Source organism: Ranitomeya imitator, chromosome 4 (assembly GCF_032444005.1).
Source record: "Ranitomeya imitator isolate aRanImi1 chromosome 4, aRanImi1.pri, whole genome shotgun sequence".
Lineage (NCBI taxonomy): Eukaryota > Metazoa > Chordata > Amphibia > Anura > Dendrobatidae > Ranitomeya > Ranitomeya imitator.
Window position 1 is genome coordinate 552452025 of NC_091285.1, and position 20938 is coordinate 552472962.

Sequence of the window (20938 nt, forward strand, 5' to 3'; positions counted from 1 at the left end):
GTAGGCACTTTTAAATTGGTTCCAGGGGTACACGGGCAGCAGTGGTCTGGTCAGTGGAAGTCTAGTGGAAGGAGTGACCGCAGACAGGTTTCGAAGGCCTAACATAACAAACTTGGGCTGGCTGTAGGCACTTTTAAATTGGTTGCAGGGGTACACGGGCAGCAGTGGTCTGGTCAGTGGAAGTCTAGTGGAAGGAGTGACCGCAGACAGGCTTCGAAGGCCTAACATAACAAAATTGGGCTGGCTGTAGGCACTTTTAAATTGGTTCCAGGGGTACATGGGCAGCAGTGTATGGTCAGTGGAAGTCTAGTGGAAGGAGTGACGGCAGACAGTCTTCGAAGGCCTAACATAACAAAATTGGGCTGACTGTAGGCACTTTTAAATTGGTTCCAGGGTAACACGGCCAGCAGTGGCCTGGTCAGTGTAGTAGTTGTAGAAAGAAGGGACCGCAGACAGGCTTCGAAGGCCTAACATAACAAAAATGTCAAAACAATGGTATTGTCAGTGCCAGGCATTGAAGGATGTCAGCGCCTAGACTACACATTGGTGAAGCTGTGAGAGATAATTTTGCTAGTGGTAGAGCACTGTTTGAGCTGGGGGGGGGAACTGTCTTGTGGCCGGCGGTACAGGCACAGGGCCCCTCATATTACAACGGTGTGTCTGACGTTGGGTGCGCACCACCACCGCCAGAGACACTTTATTGTACTATGAGGGACCCAGTGGCAGTGCCGTCGACCAAAAGCGGCCACACCCACCTCTTCAGACAAACAGCACTCTCAAGGGTCCAAGCGCAAAGTGGCGATAGCACGGCCCCGTGTGGGGAGTTTGGCCATTTCGTGAGGTGGAAACATGTCGTATGCTGGACAATCAGGTGAAGAAAATTACGAGATTGGAAAAGTCATTCAGAATAGTCCACAGGCAAGACCTTTTCATAGGAAAGCTAGGTGTCAGCCGGGCAGGGTGGGGCAAAAGATTTTGAAATCCAGTTGTGGTTCATTTTAATGAAGGTTAGATCATCTACATTTTGGGTAGCCAGACGAGTCCTTTTTTCTGTTAGTATTGAACCTGCAGCACTGAATACTCTTTCTGATAGGACACTAGCTGCCGGGCAAGCAAGCTCCTGCAATGCATATTCTGCCAATTCTGGCCAGGTGTCTAATTTGGATGCCCAGTAATCAAATGGGAATGACGGTTGAGGGAGAACGTCGATAAGGGATGAAAAATAGTTTGTAACCATACTGGACAAATGTTGTCTCCTGTCACTTTGAATTGATGCTGCAGTACCTGTCCTGTCTGCGGTCATAGAAAAATCACTCCACAACCTGGTCAGAAAACCCCTCTGGCCAACGCCACTTCTGATTTCTGCCCCTCTAACACCTCTGGTCTGCTGGCCCCTGGAGCTCGTGTGAGAACGATCACGGGCGCTGTGTGCAGGGAATGCCAGAAGCAAACGGTCAACAAGAGTTGATTGTTTTGTTGCTAATATTAGTTCCAAGTTCTCATGTGGCATAATATTTTGCAATTTGCCTTTATAGCGAGGATCAAGGAGGCAGGCCAACCAGTAATCGTCATCGTTCATCATTTTTGTAATGCGTGTGTCCCTTTTGAGGATACGCAAGGCATAATCCGCCATGTGGGCCAAAGTTCCCGTTGTCAAATCTGCGGTTGTGCTTGGTTGAGGGGCAGTTGCAGGCAAATCTACGTCACTTGTGTCCCTCAAAAAACCAGAACCCGGCCTTGCCACGCCACCAATTTCCCGTGCCCCCGGGAAAGCTTCCTCATTAAAAATATACTCATCCCCATCATCCTCCTCATCCTCCACCTCCTCTTCGCCCGGTACCTCGTCATGTACACTGCCCTGACCAGACAATCGCTGACTGTCATCAAGGCTTTCCTCTTCCTCTGGTGCAGACGCCTGATCCTTTATGTGCGTCAAACTTTGCATCAGCAGATGCATTAGGGGGATGCTCATGCTTATTATGGCGTTGTCTGCACTAACCAGCCGTGTGCATTCCTCAAAACACTGAAGGACTTGACACATGTCTTGAATCTTCGACCACTGCACACCTGACAACTCCATGTCTGCCATCCTACTGCCTGCCCGTGTATGTGTATCCTCCCACAAAAACATAACAGCCCGCCTCTGTTCGCACAGTCTCTGAAGCATGTGCAGTGTTGAGTTCCACCTTGTTGCAACGTCTATGATTAGGCGATGCTGGGGAAGGTTCAAAGAACGCTGATAGGTCTGCATACGGCTGGAGTGTACAGGCGAACGGCGGATATGTGCGCAAAGTCCACGCACTTTGAGGAGCAGGTCGGATAACCCCGGATAACTTTTCAGGAAGCACTGCACCACCAGGTTTAAGGTGTGAGCCAGGCAAGGAATGTGTTTCAGTTGGGAAAGGGAGATGGCAGCCATGAAATTCCTTCCGTTATCACTCACTACCTTGCCTGCCTCAAGATCTACAGTGCCCAGCCACGACTGCCTTTCTTGCTGCAAGAACTCGGACAGAACTGCCGCGGTGTGTCTATTGTCGCCCAAACACTTCATAGCCAATACAGCCTGCTGACGTTTGCCAGTAGCTGCCCCATAATGGGAGACCTGGTGTGCAACAGTGGCAGGTGCGGATGGAGTGTTTGTGCGACTGCGGTCTGTGGACGAGCTCTTGCTTCTGCAGGAGGACGAGGAGGAGGAGGAGGAGGAGGGGGTGCGAACGGCTACAGACAACTGTTTACTAGACCGTGGGCTAGGCAGAACTGTCCCAAACTTGCTGTCCCCTGTGGACCCTGAATCCACCACATTTACCCAGTGTGCCGTGATGGACACGTAACGTCCCTGGCCATGCCTACTGGTCCATGCATCTGTTGTCAGGTGCACCTTTGTGCTCACAGATTGCCTGAGTGCATGGACGATGCGCTCTTTAACATGCTGGTGGAGGGCTGGGATGGCTTTTCTGGAAAAAAAGTGTCGACTGGGTAGCTCGTAGCGTGGTACAGCGTAGTCCATCAGGTCTTTGAAAGCTTCGCTTTCAACTAACCGGTAGGGCATCATCTCTAACGAGATTAGTCTAGCTATGTGGGCGTTCAAACCCTGTGTACGCGGATGCGAGGCTAAGTATTTCCTTTTTCTAACCATAGTCTCATGTAGGGTGAGCTGGACTGGAGAGCTGGAGATCGTGGAACTAGCGGGGGTGCCGGTGGACATGGCAGACTGAGAGACGGTGGGAGATGGTATTGTTGCCGCCGGTGCCCTAGATGCAGTGTTTCCTACTACGAAACTGGTGATTCCCTGACCCTGACTGCTTTGGCCTGGCAAAGATACCTGCACAGATACAGCAGGTGGTGCGCTAAATGGTGGTCCTACACTGCCGGAAGGGATGTTGCGTTGATGACTAGCTTCATTGGCCGAGGGTGCAACAACCTTAAGGGACGTTTGGTAGTTAGTCCAAGCTTTCAAATGCATGGTGGTTAAATGTCTATGCATGCAACTAGTATTGAGACTTTTCAGATTCTGACCTCTGCTTAAGGAAGTAGAACATTTTTGACAGATGACTTTGCGCTGATCAATTGGATGTTGTTTAAAAAAATGCCAGACTGCACTCTTTCTAGCATCGGATACCTTTTCAGGCATTGCAGACTGAGCTTTAACCGGATGGCCACGCTGTCCTCCACCAGGTTTTGGCTTTGCCACGCGTTTTGGGCAAGATACGGGCCCGGCAGATGGAACCTGTGGCGATGTTGATGCCTGCTGCGGCCCCTCCTCCTCCTCTGCTTCAGAACTGCTGCCGCCTGCACCCTGTTCCCCCAATGGCTGCCAATCGGGGTCAAGAACTGGGTCATCTAATAACTCTTCTTGTACCTCCTGCGCAACTTCGTCTGTGTCACCGTGTCGTTTGGTGGTATAGCGTTCGTGATGGGGCAACATAGTCTCATCAGGGTCTGATTCTTGATCAGCACCCTGCGAGGGCAATGTTGTGGTCTGAGTCAAAGGACCAGCATAGTAGTCTGGCTGTGGCTGTGCGTCAGTGCACTCCATGTCAGATTCAACTTGTAATGGGCATGGACTGTTAACTGCTTCACTTTCTAAGCCAGGGACGGTATGTGTAAAGAGCTCCATGGAGTAACCCGTTGTGTCGCCTGCTGCATTCTTCTCTGTTGTTGTTTTTGCTGAAGAGGACAAGGAAGTGACTTGTCCCTGACCGTGAACATCCACTAACGACGCGCTGCTTTTACTTTTACCAGTTTCACGAGAGGAGGCAAAAGAGCTAGAGGCTGAGTCAGCAAGATAAGCCAAAACTTGCTCTTGCTGCTCCGGCTTTAAAAGCGGTTTTCCTAATCCCAGAAAAGGGAGCGTTCGAGGCCTTGTGTAGCCGGACGACGAACCTGGCTCCACAGCTCCAGACTTAGGTGCAATATTTTTTTCCCCACGACCACCTGATGCTCCACCACTACCACTACCCTCATTACCAGCTGACAATGAACGCCCCCGGCCACGACCTCTTCCACTAGACTTCCTCATTGTTTTAAAAACGTAACCAAACTAACATTATTTGTTGCAGTCACACAACTTACACGGTGAGCTATAACTTCAGTATGATTTAGCTACCCCTTTACAGGTTGGTGAGACCACAGCGAAAATCAGGCCCAATGTTACACACTCTGTTTTTGGTGGCTGCAAATTAGAGAGATGCCCCACACGCAGGACTGTCACTGAAGCACAAATGTTAATATTAATGTCACACTATTATTTTTTTTTTATTTTTATTTTTTTCAGGAACACTTTAGAAACCCCCCAAAAAAAAAAAAAATAGATTTTTGCAGGGAGAATTTAGAAAACAAATGTAACAAACTATATGCTTTCTATGGGCCACTGAGTGAGAGATGACACACACAGGAATCAGGAGTGGCACACAAGCCCAGAGGCCAATATTTTTCTACCAATGATTGATGGAGTTATTTTCTCTGGTAGATTTTGGAACCCAAATCAAGGAAAAAAAATATAGGCTTTCTATGGACCACAATTGGAGAGAGAGAGAGAGAGAGAGAGAGAGAGAGAGAGAGAGAGAGAGAGATGGCACACCCAGGAGTCAAGACTGGCACACAAGCAGAAAGGCCAATATTAATCTCCCATTTTTTGGGGGGGTTTGTTTTTTTTTTGTTTTTTTTTTTCAGGGAGACTTTAGAAAAAAAAATAATAAAAAAAATATGATTTTATCAGGAAGAATTTAGAAACCAAAAATAAAATAAAATGATTTTTTCAGGGAGAATTTATAAAACTAATAAAACAAAAAATAGGCGTTCTATGGCCCACTGAGTGAGAGATGACGCACACAGGAGTCAAGACTGGCACACAAGCAGAAAGGCCAATATTAATCCCCCACTGTTTTTTTTGTTTGTTTTTTTTTTTGTTTTGTTTTTTTCAGGGAGACTTTAGAAAAAAAAATAATAAAAAAAATATGATTTTATCAGGAAGAATTTAGAAACCAAATAAAATAAAATGATTTTTTCAGGGAGAATTTAGAAAACAAATAAAACCAAAAATAGGCGTTCTATGGCCCACTGACTGAGAGAGAGAGAGAGAGAGATGGCACGCTTAGTACTGGCACACAAGCCCAAAGGGCAATATTAATCTCCCTTTTTTTTTCAGGGAGAATTTCTAAAACCCCCAAAAAAAAAAAAATAGGCTTTCTATGGCCCACTATTTGTGAGAGAGATGGGACGCTCAGGACTGGCACAGATGGCACGCTCAGGACTGGCACAGAAGCCCAGAGGCCAATATTAATCTCCCTTTTTTTCTGGGAGAATTTATAAAACCAAAAAAATATTTAAATAGGCTTTCTATGGCCCACTATTTGTGAGAGAGATGGCACGCTCAGGACTGGCACAGATGGCACGCTCACAACTGGCACACAAGCCCAGAGGCCAATATTAATCTCCCTTTTTTTCAGGGAGAATTTATAAAACCAAAAAAAAAATTAAATAGGCTTTCTATGGCCCACTATTTGTGAGAGAGATGGCACGCTCACAACTGGCACAGATGGCACGCTCACAACTGGCACACAAGCCCAGAGGCCAATATTAATCTCCCTTTTTTCAGGGAAAATTTATAAAACCAAAAAAAAAATTAAATAGGCTTTCTATGGCCCACTATTTGTGAGAGAGATGGCACGCTCAGGACTGGCACAGATGGCACGCTCACAACTGGCACACAACCCCAGAGGCCAATATTAATCTCCCTTTTTTTCAGGGAGAATTTATAAAACCAAAAAAAAAAATTAAATAGGCTTTCTATGGCCCACTATTTGTGAGAGAGATGGCACGCTCAGGGCTGGCACAGATGGCACGCTCACAACTGGCACACAAGCCCAGAGGCCAATATTAATCTCCCTTTTTTCAGGGAAAATTTATAAAACCAAAAAAAAAATTAAATAGGCTTTCTATGGCCCACTATTTGTGAGAGAGATGGCACGCTCAGGACTGGCACAGATGGCACGCTCACAACTGGCACACAAGCCCAGAGGCCAATATTAATCTCCCTTTTTTTCAGGGAGAATTTATAAAACCCCAAAAAAAATAAAATAGGCTTTCTATGGCCCACTATTTGTGAGAGAGATGGCACACTCAGGACTGGCACACAAGCCCAAAGGCTAATATTAATCTCCCACTGTATTTTTATCAGGGAGAATTTATACACCCCACAAAAAAAAATACAGAAAAATGAAAAGGCTTTCTATGGCCCACTATGTGAGAGAGATGGCACACACAGGGATGGCACTCTAGCAGAAATGCCAAATTGCCAATCTTAATCTCCCACCAAAAAAAAAAAAAAACAGGGAATGTCCTACAATTACTATCTCCCTGCCTGCAGTAATCTCAGCCAGGTATGGCAGGCAGCAATAAGGAGTGGACTGATGCACAAATCAAATAAAAAGTGTGGACAAACAAAAAAGATAGCTGTGCAGAAAGGAAGGAACAAGAGGATTTGTGCTTTGAAAAAAGCAGTTGGTTTGCACAGCGGCGTACACACAGCAATGCAGCTATCAGGGAGCCTTCTAGGGCAGCCCAATGAGCTACAGCGCTGAGGGGGAAAAAAAAAAAAAAACTTCCACTGTCCCTGCACACCGAGGGTGGTGTTGGACAGTGCAAATCGCTGCAGCACAAGCGGTTTTGTGGTTAATGGACCCTGCCTAACGCTATCCCTGCTTCTGACAAAGCGGCAGCAACCTCTCCCTAAGCTCAGATCAGCAGCAGTAAGATGGCGGTCGGCGGGAACGCCTCTTTATAGCCCCTGTGACGTCGCAGACAGCAAGCCAATCACTGCAATGCCCTTCTCAAAGATGGTGGGGACCAGGACCTATGTCATCACGCTGCCCACACTCTGCGTTTACCTTCATTGGCTGAGAAATGGCGCTTTTCGCGTCATTGAAACGCGACTTTGGCGCGAAAGTCGCGTACCGCATGGCCGACCCCGCACAGGGGTCGGATCGGGTTTCATGAAACCCCGACTTAGCCAAAAGTCGGCGACTTTTGAAAATGTTCGACCCGTTTCGCTCAACCCTAGGTATGACCACAAGGCAATTAAAGATACGGGTTCGTGAACATGTCCTGGGAATAGAGGCAGCAAGGGGAGCAGTGGATCCCTCAGCTTTGAAAACTATTCCCAAACACTTTAGAATCCATCACAATTGTGATTCATCGGGATTTAAGGTGATTGGGATTGATACCATTAAAAAGGATGAACGTGGGGGACCAATGACTCTACCACTGGCCAAAATGGAAACAAGATGGATATGGCTTTTAAATACTGTGTCGCCAATGGGCCTAAATGAAAATTTGAGCTTTGCCCCCTTTCTATAGGTAGTTCATTTATTATTCTTTATCCCCTTTTTTTATATTTTTTTATTTATTTTTTTATTTGAATTTTCTTATTTGTATTTTATTAGGATAATATGTTTTTTATATGGTATTTTTATATTTTTATGTGCTTATGTAACTTCGTTTTTAGTGAAACCACCAGTACCTTCTATAATAAAGCTTTTAGTGTCCGGATTTTAATATTTATTTTGTACTTACAGCTATACATACCTGATGTTGAGAATTAGTTGATGATCTGGAATTATGGCCTTCGGTCCATCTTGGCTGGAGGTCGTTATCCTCTATGAAGATCCTGTGGATGGAGATGGGAAGATTTTTATCTCTACAAGTATAAAGACATTTAAAGCAGTGATTTGAGCAGTTGTTTGTTTCATTTTTCAAAATCTGCATATATGATAACAACATTAGGTCTACATGTGTTTGCCCAATTGTCTGTAACCTTGTATATATATTAAATTGTACGGTCTTATCTGTCATATATAGGTATGTAATGTGTGTATGTCTTTATATATTTTTACATAGACTGGTTGAAATATATGGTAAGTGGATTGCTTTATGTGGCTAATGAACTGTTTAGGTTCTTTTATAGCCTTGAATCCACTCATTCATACCTTATAGAATACTATAGAATATAAGCCGTCATGGTATAGTTAGATGGGTTGGTTACTTAATGGGGTATTTGTATTATTCCCATTCTATTTGGTGCTGTATTAGGATGTGTAGTGTCAGACGTTTGTCTGCACTTGTGGGTCCTCCTATACTGCGCTCCGGGTGGAGCGCATGCGCGGTCTGTGATCCGGGATCTGAGGTACCGCGTCCCCGTGTCCTAGGCAACGTCGGGCACATAGTCCCGTACGTCCGGTCACGTGGGGCGCGGCCGCGGACTTCCGGGTCCTCCTGACCGCGCACGCGCCGATCACACACTTAGGGGCGCAGATGATAGGAGGACGCACACTATAAGTGAGCGTCCCGGACCGCTTTGTGACACCCCCTGACGAAGGAGAATTGTCCGAAACGCGCGTCGGGGTGCGTTACAGCGGGACCCAGCCACTGAATAAGGTATATACCGGCACAATATTTGAATTTGTCCCATTTGTTCATCTTGCACTATCTTTGCACATTGTTGAGCTCAGGTGCTCATTGAGAGTGGGTATCAGTACACTGCAGCACTTTATTTAATGCACTTGGCACATTATATTTTGGCAGAGTCCTCTCCCTATATTTTATGATTGCATGAGGATACGAGAGTGGCTATTTTATTTTTGTGTTTTACACATGTATATATATTTTTTTATGCACTTTATATTGTTTATATAATATGAACTGGGACACATTGTGCAATAGTGGGTGAGCCTATTAAATATACTATTCTTAGTAGTTCTGCTGTACGCACATACCTATTTGGTTTTTATCATATTTTTTATTATTAAATATTTTATGTACTGTCATGTGAGTATAAATCAATAATAAAAAAGATATATTGGTAATTATCTCTGGTCTGGGTAATCCCTGGTGTTCCATATTGAGTGTGATTGAGGTATTCCTTTCTCTTGGTGGTAGTAGTCACCGTTTTTACACAGAGTGCTGATGTGATATATTTTCTCAAGTATTGAGTGTATATGAATATATGTTTGGTAAATTAAATTATATATATATATATATATATATCACTACGCGGCAAATCTGTGTCTTTACACTGTTATTAATTACTGTGTTTCGCACAGGTTTTTTCCTTGACATCTTGGATATGGATTTCAAAACCAGGGAATTATCTTGGCAGGGTCAAATTAATGAGGTTTTTTTGAATAAAGACATGGCAAGTACAGTTACTGGTGGTCTTCAATTCGATGAGATTTTTAGGGATATAAAAAATTTAGCATACAAGAGAACCCATTCATGGTGGAATAGGGCGTTTTTGGAGAATTATATCCAACACCATTTAATTCCAAGAGGGCTTCGGATACATGTCACCCCAGCATTTCCTGTAAATGATGAAGAATTCGTCAAGAAAAGGGAGGAAGTATGCAACATAGCATCAAAACAACTTATGGAGTTACTGGTAAAATACCATTCAAAAAATCTATTGGAGGTGGATAAATTATTGGTTGAAATGTGTATTAGAGCCAAATCCTGTTTATCCAATGACCAATCCTCGGCCATGGATAGCCAACTTGAGAAAGCGATGGATCAGTGGATTAAGGAAATACGAGCTAACCAGACTAAAAAATTAGTTAGAGATCAGAAAGATTTTTCCATGGGAAGAATTTATAGATGGCGAAAGAACAATGATGATCGCAGTCGGAATCCCTCTGCCTCCTCAAATGTGAATGAGGGGAATGTGTCTGGTGCCTCCTCTTCCGCCTCTGGATTTACAACAATAGCCTCAACCCCGAAACGCAAACGTGAGCCACGCTATACATCGGCTAAACGGAACTTCGGTCAATCATCGGAGGAATTTGGCGGAAATCTGAAGGTGATAAATTTAAGTACACATATATTGTCTATAGATGAGATTGATGTCCTTCAGAGGGGGTTGATGTTCTGTCCTGTGGCCAAATTTGATAAGTTTGAGGCTATTAAGGACTTGCATTTATTTGCAAGAAAACTTATGTTTAAGAAACATTTTCATAATGAGGATACATTGCGGTTGTTCCCTACAGAGGCGGAACAGGAGGCACTAGCTACCTTGGAGGAATTGGCTCGTGAGCATAATGAACAAATAGGAGGTAAGATTCCAGTGTCTATCCGTCCGAAATCACGTAGGTTCCCACCCTTGTCAGCGTGCTCTACAGTTGAAGTATTCGTGAAAACGGTAAGCAGAGCATTTGATAAAATTCCTGAGTTTCCACAACAGGATAATTTGAATGTGAAAGAAAAAAATGCTCTGCATAATTTACGGAAATTGTCCGATGTGATATTCAAGCCAGCTGACAAGGGTGGGAATATAGTGGTTTGCCAAAATGTTTATATGAAGCAGAGGCGTATCGTCAATTAAGTGATAGGACATGTTATAAAAAGATGACATTCAATCCATTAATAAAATTTCAGGGTGAACTTTTAAATATACTGCGTGTGGCCTATGAGGGGGATGTGATTTCAAAAGATCTATATTTGGCTCTTCAGGTAGGGGAACCTACAATACCTACCTTATACCTGTTACCAAAAGTCCATAAAGATCAAATTAATCCACCCGGGAGACCAATAATCTCAGGGTGTGGGGGTTATTTGGAAAAAATTAATAAATTTGTGGATGCCAAACTTAAACCATTGGTAGAGGAACTACCCTCGTTTATTAAAGACACCAATGATTTTTTGAAAAAAGTGGATGGTCTATATATTGGTGACGAGACGTTGCTAGTATCATGTGATGTAGAAAGCCTGTACACAAATATTAGACATAGTGATGGGGTTCAGGCTGTAAAATAATTTCTTGAATCATCTATGTTGCCGGGTGTGATGAGACAATTTATTATAGAGATATTGGAATTTTCACTGACAAGGAATTTTTTTCTGTTTAAAGGGTCCCTCTACCTACAGCTCCAAGGTACTGCAATGGGCGCGGCTTTTGCGCCTGCGTACGCAAATCTTTTCTTGGGGCTGTGGGAGAGGGACCTATTCATGTCAGGATTTGAGTCGCCGATGGATCGCATCCCACTGTGGGTGCGATTCATTGACGACATATTTTTCGTCTGGCATGGGTCCGTTGAGGCTCTTCAGAACTTTATGGCTGAATTAAATAAAAATTCTCGGAATCTACGGCTGACATATAAATTTAATATGAATGAAATGGAATTTTTGGATGTTAGCGTGCATAGAGATAGTGAAAATTGTTTACATACAAAAATTTTCCGGAAAGAAACATCAGTAAATTCTCTATTGCACGCAACATCATCACATCCACCTGCAATGATTAGGTCCATCCCTATTGGGCAGTTTTTGCGCTTGCGGAGAATTTGCTCTGAGGATAGTGAGTTTGAGAAACAGGCTGCTGAACTCAAAATTAGATTTTTGGAGAGAGGATATAGCCGGAGATCAGTAAAGAAAGGCTATAATCGGGCAAAGAACATGTCTCGTCACCAAGCACTTTATGGTGTAAAACCTGACAAAACGAACCAGGTTGTCAGGTATATTACACGATACCATGGGCAGAGTGATATGGTAAGATCTTTAATTAGTAAGTCCTGGGAAATTTTGAAAACTGACCCAGTATTGGCACAGTATGTGGGTGAGAAACCAAGCATAACATATAGGAGATCCAAAAATTTGAAAGATTGCTTGGTAAAAAGCCACTACACATATAATATAACTCCCCCATCCTTTTTAGATCAGGCAAAGCAGACTCTGGGATGCAGGCCGTGTGGGAAATGTGTAGCGTGCCCGAATATAGGGAGAGAGCAGACATTTTGTAATTCAGAGGGCACTAATATCTTTAAAATTAGACAAAGTATAACATGTACAACGAAGGCGGTTATTTACTACGCCACGTGCCCTTGCTCCCTAATATATGTGGGTATGACCACAAGGCAATTAAAGATACGGGTTCGTGAACATGTCCTGGGAATAGAGGCAGCAAGGGGAGCAGTGGATCCCTCAGCTTTGAAAACTATCCCCAAACACTTTAGAATCCATCACAATTGTGATTCATCGGGATTTAAGGTGATTGGGATTGATACCATTAAAAAGGATGAACGTGGGGGACCAATGACTCTACCACTGGCCAAAATGGAAACAAGATGGATATGGCTTTTAAATACTGTGTCGCCAATGGGCCTAAATGAAAATTTGAGCTTTGCCCCCTTTCTATAGGTAGTTCATTTATTATTCTTTATCCCCTTTTTTTATATTTTTTTATTTATTTTTTTATTTGAATTTTCTTATTTGTATTTTATTAGGATAATATGTTTTTTATATGGTATTTTTATATTTTTATGTGCTTATGTAACTTCGTTTTTAGTGAAACCACCAGTACCTTCTATTATAAAGCCTTTAGTGTCCGGATTTTAATATTTATTTTGTACTTACAGCTATACATACCTGATGTTGAGAATTAGTTGATGATCTGGAATTATGGCCTTCGGTCCATCTTGGCTGGAGGTCGTTATCCTCTATGAAGATCCTGTGGATGGAGATGGGAAGATTTTTATCTCTACAAGTATAAAGACATTTAAAGCAGTGATTTGAGCAGTTGTTTGTTTCATTTTTCAAAATCTGCATATATGATAACAACATTAGGTCTACATGTGTTTGCCCAATTGTCTGTAACCTTGTATATATATTAAATTGTACGGTCTTATCTGTCATATATAGGTATGTAATGTGTGTATGTCTTTATATATTTTTACATAGACTGGTTGAAATATATGGTAAGTGGATTGCTTTATGTGGCTAATGAACTGTTTAGGTTCTTTTATAGCCTTGAATCCACTCATTCATACCTTATAGAATACTATAGAATATAAGCCGTCATGGTATAGTTAGATGGGTTGGTTACTTAATGGGGTATTTGTATTATTCCCATTCTATTTGGTGCTGTATTAGGATGTGTAGTGTCAGACGTTTGTCTGCACTTGTGGGTCCTCCTATACTGCGCTCCGGGTGGAGCGCATGCGCGGTCTGTGATCCGGGATCTGAGGTACCGCGTCCCCGTGTCCTAGGCAACGTCGGGCACATAGTCCCGTACGTCCGGTCACGTGGGGCGCGGCCGCGGACTTCCGGGTCCTCCTGACCGCGCACGCGCCGATCACACACTTAGGGGCGCAGATGATAGGAGGACGCACACTATAAGTGAGCGTCCCGGACCGCTTTGTGACACCCCCTGACGAAGGAGAATTGTCCGAAACGCGCGTCGGGGTGCGTTACAGCGGGACCCAGCCACTGAATAAGGTATATACCGGCACAATATTTGAATTTGTCCCATTTGTTCATCTTGCACTATCTTTGCACATTGTTGAGCTCAGGTGCTCATTGAGAGTGGGTATCAGTACACTGCAGCACTTTATTTAATGCACTTGGCACATTATATTTTGGCAGAGTCCTCTCCCTATATTTTATGATTGCATGAGGATACGAGAGTGGCTATTTTATTTTTGTGTTTTACACATGTATATATATTTTTTTATGCACTTTATATTGTTTATATAATATGAACTGGGACACATTGTGCAATAGTGGGTGAGCCTATTAAATATACTATTCTTAGTAGTTCTGCTGTACGCACATACCTATTTGGTTTTTATCATATTTTTTATTATTAAATATTTTATGTACTGTCATGTGAGTATAAATCAATAATAAAAAAGATATATTGGTAATTATCTCTGGTCTGGGTAATCCCTGGTGTTCCATATTGAGTGTGATTGAGGTATTCCTTTCTCTTGGTGGTAGTAGTCACCGTTTTTACACAGAGTGCTGATGTGATATATTTTCTCAAGTATTGAGTGTATATGAATATATGTTTGGTAAATTAAATTATATATATATATATATATATATCACTACGCGGCAAATCTGTGTCTTTACACTGTTATTAATTACTGTGTTTCGCACAGGTTTTTTCCTTGACATCTTGGATATGGATTTCAAAACCAGGGAATTATCTTGGCAGGGTCAAATTAATGAGGTTTTTTTGAATAAAGACATGGCAAGTACAGTTACTGGTGGTCTTCAATTCGATGAGATTTTTAGGGATATAAAAAATTTAGCATACAAGAGAACCCGTTCATGGTGGAATAGGGCGTTTTTGGAGAATTATATCCAACACCATTTAATTCCAAGAGGGCTTCGGATACATGTCACCCCAGCATTTCCTGTAAATGATGAAGAATTCGTCAAGAAAAGGGAGGAAGTATGCAACATAGCATCAAAACAACTTATGGAGTTACTGGTAAAATACCATTCAAAAAATCTATTGGAGGTGGATAAATTATTGGATGAAATGTGTATTAGAGCCAAATCCTGTTTATCCAATGACCAATCCTCGGCCATGGATAGCCAACTTGAGAAAGCGATGGATCAGTGGATTAAGGAAATACGAGCTAACCAGACTAAAAAATTAGTTAGAGATCAGAAAGATTTTTCCATGGGAAGAATTTATAGATGGCGAAAGAACAATGATGATCGCAGTCGTAATCCCTCTGCCTCCTCAAATGTGAATGAGGGGAATGTGTCTGGTGCCTCCTCTTCCGCCTCTGGATTTACAACAATAGCCTCAACCCCGAAACGCAAACGTGAGCCACGCTATACATCGGCTAAACGGAACTTCGGTCAATCATCGGAGGAATTTGGCGGAAATCTGAAGGTGATAAATTTAAGTACACATATATTGTCTATAGATGAGATTGATGTCCTTCAGAGGGGGTTGATGTTCTGTCCTGTGGCCAAATTTGATAAGTTTGAGGCTATTAAGGACTTGCATTTATTTGCAAGAAAACTTATGTTTAAGAAACATTTTCATAATGAGGATACATTGCGGTTGTTCCCTACAGAGGCGGAACAGGAGGCACTAGCTACCTTGGAGGAATTGGCTCGTGAGCATAATGAACAAATAGGAGGTAAGATTCCAGTGTCTATCCATCCGAAATCACGTAGGTTCCCACCCTTGTCAGCGTGCTCTACAGTTGAAGTATTCGTGAAAACGGTAAGCAGAGCATTTGATAAAATTCCTGAGTTTCCACAACAGGATAATTTGAATGTGAAAGAAAAAAATGCTCTGCATTATTTACGGAAATTGTCCGATGTGATATTCAAGCCAGCTGACAAGGGTGGGAATATAGTGGTTTGGCCAAAATGTTTATATGAAGCAGAGGCGTATCGTCAATTAAGTGATAGGACATGTTATAAAAAGATGACATTCAATCCATTAATAAAATTTCAGGGTGAACTTTTAAATATACTGCGTGTGGCCTATGAGGGGGATGTGATTTCAAAAGATCTATATTTGGCTCTTCAGGTAGGGGAACCTACAATACCTACCTTATACCTGTTACCAAAAGTCCATAAAGATCAAATTAATCCACCCGGGAGACCAATAATGTCAGGGTGTGGGGGTTATTTGGAAAAAATTAATAAATTTGTGGATGCCAAACTTAAACCATTGGTAGAGGAACTACCCTCGTTTATTAAAGACACCAATGATTTTTTGAAAAAAGTGGATGGTCTATATATTGGTGACGAGACGTTGCTAGTATCATGTGATGTAGAAAGCCTGTACACAAATATTAGACATAGTGATGGGGTTCAGGCTGTAAAATAATTTCTTGAATCATCTATGTTGCCGGGTGTGATGAGACAATTTATTATAGAGATATTGGAATTTTCACTGACAAGTAGTGTTGAGCATTCCGATACCGCAAGTATCGGGTATCGGCCGATACTTGCGGTATCGGAATTCCGATACCGAGATCCGATATTTTTGTGATATCGGGTATCGGTATCGGAAGTGTAAAATAAAGAATTAAAATAAAAAATATTGTTATATTCACCTCTCCGGCGGCCCCTGGACATCAGCGGGAGGATCCGGCGTCCGGCACGGCTTCTTTCTTCAAAATGCGCGCCTTCAGGACCTGTGGAATGACGTCCCGGCTTCTGATTGGTCGCGTGCCGCCCATGTGACCGCCACGCGACCAATCAGAAGCCGCGACGTCATTCCTCAGCTAAAGTCCTAGAATGAGCGCCTTCTAGGACCTGAGGAATGACGTCGCGGCTTCTGATTGGTCGCGTGGCGGTCACATGGGCGGCACGCGACCAATCAGAAGCCGGGATGTCATTCCACAGGTCCTGAAGGCGCGCATTTTGAAGAAAGAAGCCGTGCCGGACGCCGGATCCTCCCGCTGATGTCCAGGGGCCGCCGGAGAGGTGAATATAACAATATTTTTTATTTTAATTCTTTATTTTACACTTTAATATGGATCCCAGGGCCTGAAGGAGAGTTTCCTCTCCTTCAGACCCTGGGATCCATGAGGATACATTCCGATACTTGATGTCCCATTGACTTGTATTGGTATCGGATATCGGTATCGGCGATATCCGATATTTTTCGGGTATCGGCCGATACTATCCGATACCGATACTTTCAAGTATCGGACGGTATCGCTCAACACTACTGACAAGGAATTTTTTTCTGTTTAAAGGGTCCCTCTACCTACAGCTCCAAGGTACTGCAATGGGCGCGGCTTTTGCGCCTGCGTACGTAAATCTTTTCTTGGGGCTGTGGGAGAGGGACCTATTCATGTCAGGATTTGAGTCGCCGATGGATCGCATCCCACTGTGGGTGCGATTCATTGACGACATATTTTTCGTCTGGCATGGGTCCATTGAGGCTCTTCAGAACTTTATGGCTGAATTAAATAAAAATTCTCGGAATCTACGGCTGACATATAAATTTAATATGAATGAAATGGAATTTTTGGATGTTAGCGTGCATAGAGATAGTGAAAATTGTTTACATACAAAAATTTTCCGGAAAGAAACATCAGTAAATTCTCTATTGCACGCAACATCATCACATCCACCTGCAATGATTAGGTCCATCCCTATTGGGCAGTTTTTGCGCTTGCGGAGAATTTGCTCTGAGGATAGTGAGTTTGAGAAACAGGCTGCTGAACTCAAAATTAGATTTTTGGAGAGAGGATATAGCCGGAGATCAGTAAAGAAAGGCTATAATCGGGCAAAGAACATGTCTCGTCACCAAGCACTTTATGGTGTAAAACCTGACAAAACGAACCAGGTTGTCAGGTATATTACACGATACCATGGGCAGAGTGATATGGTAAGATCTTTAATTAGTAAGTCCTGGGAAATTTTGAAAACTGACCCAGTATTGGCACAGTATGTGGGTGAGAAACCAAGCATAACATATAGGAGATCCAAAAATTTGAAAGATTGCTTGGTAAAAAGCCACTACACATATAATATAACTCCCCCATCCTTTTTAGATCAGGCAAAGCAGACTCTGGGATGCAGGCCGTGTGGGAAATGTGTAGCGTGCCCGAATATAGGGAGAGAGCAGACATTTTGTAATTCAGAGGGCACTAATATCTTTAAAATTAGACAAAGTATAACATGTACAACGAAGGCGGTTATTTACTACGCCACGTGCCCTTGCTCCCTAATATATGTGGGTATGACCACAAGGCAATTAAAGATACGGGTTCGTGAACATGTCCTGGGAATAGAGGCAGCAAGGGGAGCAGTGGATCCCTCAGCTTTGAAAACTATTCCCAAACACTTTAGAATCCATCACAATTGTGATTCATCGGGATTTAAGGTGATTGGGATTGATACCATTAAAAAGGATGAACGTGGGGGACCAATGACTCTACCACTGGCCAAAATGGAAACAAGATGGATATGGCTTTTAAATACTGTGTCGCCAATGGGCCTAAATGAAAATTTGAGCTTTGCCCCCTTTCTATAGGTAGTTCATTTATTATTCTTTATCCCCTTTTTTTATATTTTTTTATTTATTTTTTTATTTGAATTTTCTTATTTGTATTTTATTAGGATAATATGTTTTTTATATGGTATTTTTATATTTTTATGTGCTTATGTAACTTCGTTTTTAGTGAAACCACCAGTACCTTCTATTATAAAGCTTTTAGTGTCCGGATTTTAATATTTATTTTGTACTTACAGCTATACATACCTGATGTTGAGAATTAGTTGATGATCTGGAATTATGGCCTTCGGTCCATCTTGGCTGGAGGTCGTTATCCTCTATGAAGATCCTGTGGATGGAGATGGGAAGATTTTTATCTCTACAAGTATAAAGACATTTAAAGCAGTGATTTGAGCAGTTGTTTGTTTCATTTTTCAAAATCTGCATATATGATAACAACATTAGGTCTACATGTGTTTGCCCAATTGTCTGTAACCTTGTAAATATATTAAATTGTACGGTCTTATCTGTCATATATAGGTATGTAATGTGTGTATGTCTTTATATATTTTTACATAGACTGGTTGAAATATATGGTAAGTGGATTGCTTTATGTGGCTAATGAACTGTTTAGGTTCTTTTATAGCCTTGAATCCACTCATTCATACCTTATAGAATACTATAGAATATAAGCCGTCATGGTATAGTTAGATGGGTTGGTTACTTAATGGGGTATTTGTATTATTCCCATTCTATTTGGTGCTGTATTAGGATGTGTAGTGTCAGACGTTTGTCTGCACTTGTGGGTCCTCCTATACTGCGCTCCGGGTGGAGCGCATGCGCGGTCTGTGATCCGGGATCTGAGGTACCGCGTCCCCGTGTCCTAGGCAACGTCGGGCACATAGTCCCGTACGTCCGGTCACGTGGGGCGCGGCCGCGGACTTCCGGGTCCTCCTGACCGCGCACGCGCCGATCACACACTTAGGGGCGCAGATGATAGGAGGACGCACACTATAAGTGAGCGTCCCGGACCGCTTTGTGACACCCCCTGACGAAGGAGAATTGTCCGAAACGCGCGTCGGGGTGCGTTACAGCGGGACCCAGCCACTGAATAAGGTATATACCGGCACAATATTTGAATTTGTCCCATTTGTTCATCTTGCACTATCTTTGCACATTGTTGAGCTCAGGTGCTCATTGAGAGTGGGTATCAGTACACTGCAGCACTTTATTTAATGCACTTGGCGTTAAACTAGAAGAAGAGGGGACGGGAAGAAAAACATTAGACTCGAACAAAGACGACCCAGGAAAACATACTCAGAAGGGAGGTAAGAACATTTCTAAAACAATCCACAGTGAGGAGATTGGAACAAAACAAAATCCTCTAAACTGCATGCTCGCAAACGCCAGAAGCCTGACAAACAAGATGGAAGAACTAGAAGCAGAAATATCTACAGGTAACTTTGACATAGTGGGAATAACCGAGACATGGTTAGATGAAAGCTATGACTGGGCAGTTAACTTACAGGGTTACAGTCTGTTTAGAAAGGATCGTAAAAATCGGAGAGGAGGAGGGGTTTGTCTCTATGTAAAGTCTTGTCTAAAGTCCACTTTAAGGGAGGATATTAGCGAAGGGAATGAGGATGTCGAGTCCATATGGGTTGAAATTCATGGAGGGAAAAATGGTAACAAAATTCTCATTGGGGTCTGTTACAAACCCCCAAATATAACAGAAAGCATGGAAAGTCTACTTCTAAAGCAGACAGATGAAGCTGCAACCCATAATGAGGTCCTGGTTATGGGGGACTTTAACTACCCGGATATTAACTGGGAAACAGAAACCTGTGAAACCCATAAAGGCAACAGGTTTCTGCTAATAACCAAGAAAAATTATCTTTCACAATTGGTGCAGAATCCAACCAGAGGAGCAGCACTTTTAGACCTAATACTATCTAATAGACCTGACAGAATAACAAATCTGCAGGTGGTTGGGCATTTAGGAAATAGCGACCACAATATTGTGCAGTTTCACCTGTCTTTCACTAGGGGGACTTGTCAGGGAGTCACAAAAACATTGAACTTTAGGAAGGCAAAGTTTGAACAGCTTAGAGATGCCCTTAATCTGGTAGACTGGGACAATATCCTCAGAAATGAGAATACAGATAATAAATGGGAAATGTTTAAGAACATCCTAAATAGGCAGTGTAAGCGGTTTATACCTCGTGGGAATAAAAGGACTAGAAATAGGAAAAACCCAATGTGGCTAAACAAAGAAGTAAGACAGGCAATTAACAGTAAAAAGAAAGCATTTGCACTACTAAAGCAGGATGGCACCATTGAAGCTCTAAAAAACTATAGGGAGAAAAATACTTTATCTAAAAAACTAATTAAAGCTGCCAAAAAGGAAACAGAGAAGCACATTGCTAAGGAGAGTAAAACTAATCCCAAACTGTTCTTCAACTATATCAATAGTAAAAGAATAAAAACTGAAAATGTAGGCCCCTTAAAAAATAGTGAGGAAAGAGTGGTTGTAGATGACGAGGAAAAAGCTAACATATTAAACACCTTCTTCTCCACGGTATTCACGGTGGAAAATGAAATGCTAGGTGAAATCCCAAGAAACAATGAAAACCCTATATTAAGGGTCACCAATCTAACCCAAGAAGAGGTGCGAAACCGGCTAAATAA

At 42.5% G+C, this 20938-nt stretch overlaps 2 long non-coding RNA genes across 2 annotated transcripts; both read left to right on the forward strand.

Annotated features, from left to right (window-relative positions):
* The first annotated feature begins 10183 nt into the window (after nucleotides 1-10183).
* Nucleotides 10184-13946, forward strand: LOC138674255 (uncharacterized). The gene is made up of 3 exons (XR_011320554.1): nucleotides 10184-10348; nucleotides 10536-10601; nucleotides 12900-13946. It is a non-coding gene; the product is annotated as an uncharacterized lncRNA (long non-coding RNA).
* A 1064-nt stretch (nucleotides 13947-15010) lies between these two features.
* On the forward strand, nucleotides 15011-18740 carry LOC138674256 (uncharacterized). Its single transcript, XR_011320555.1, has 3 exons — nucleotides 15011-15172; nucleotides 15360-15425; nucleotides 18508-18740. It is a non-coding gene; the product is annotated as an uncharacterized lncRNA (long non-coding RNA).
* Nucleotides 18741-20938: the final 2198 nt, after the last annotated feature.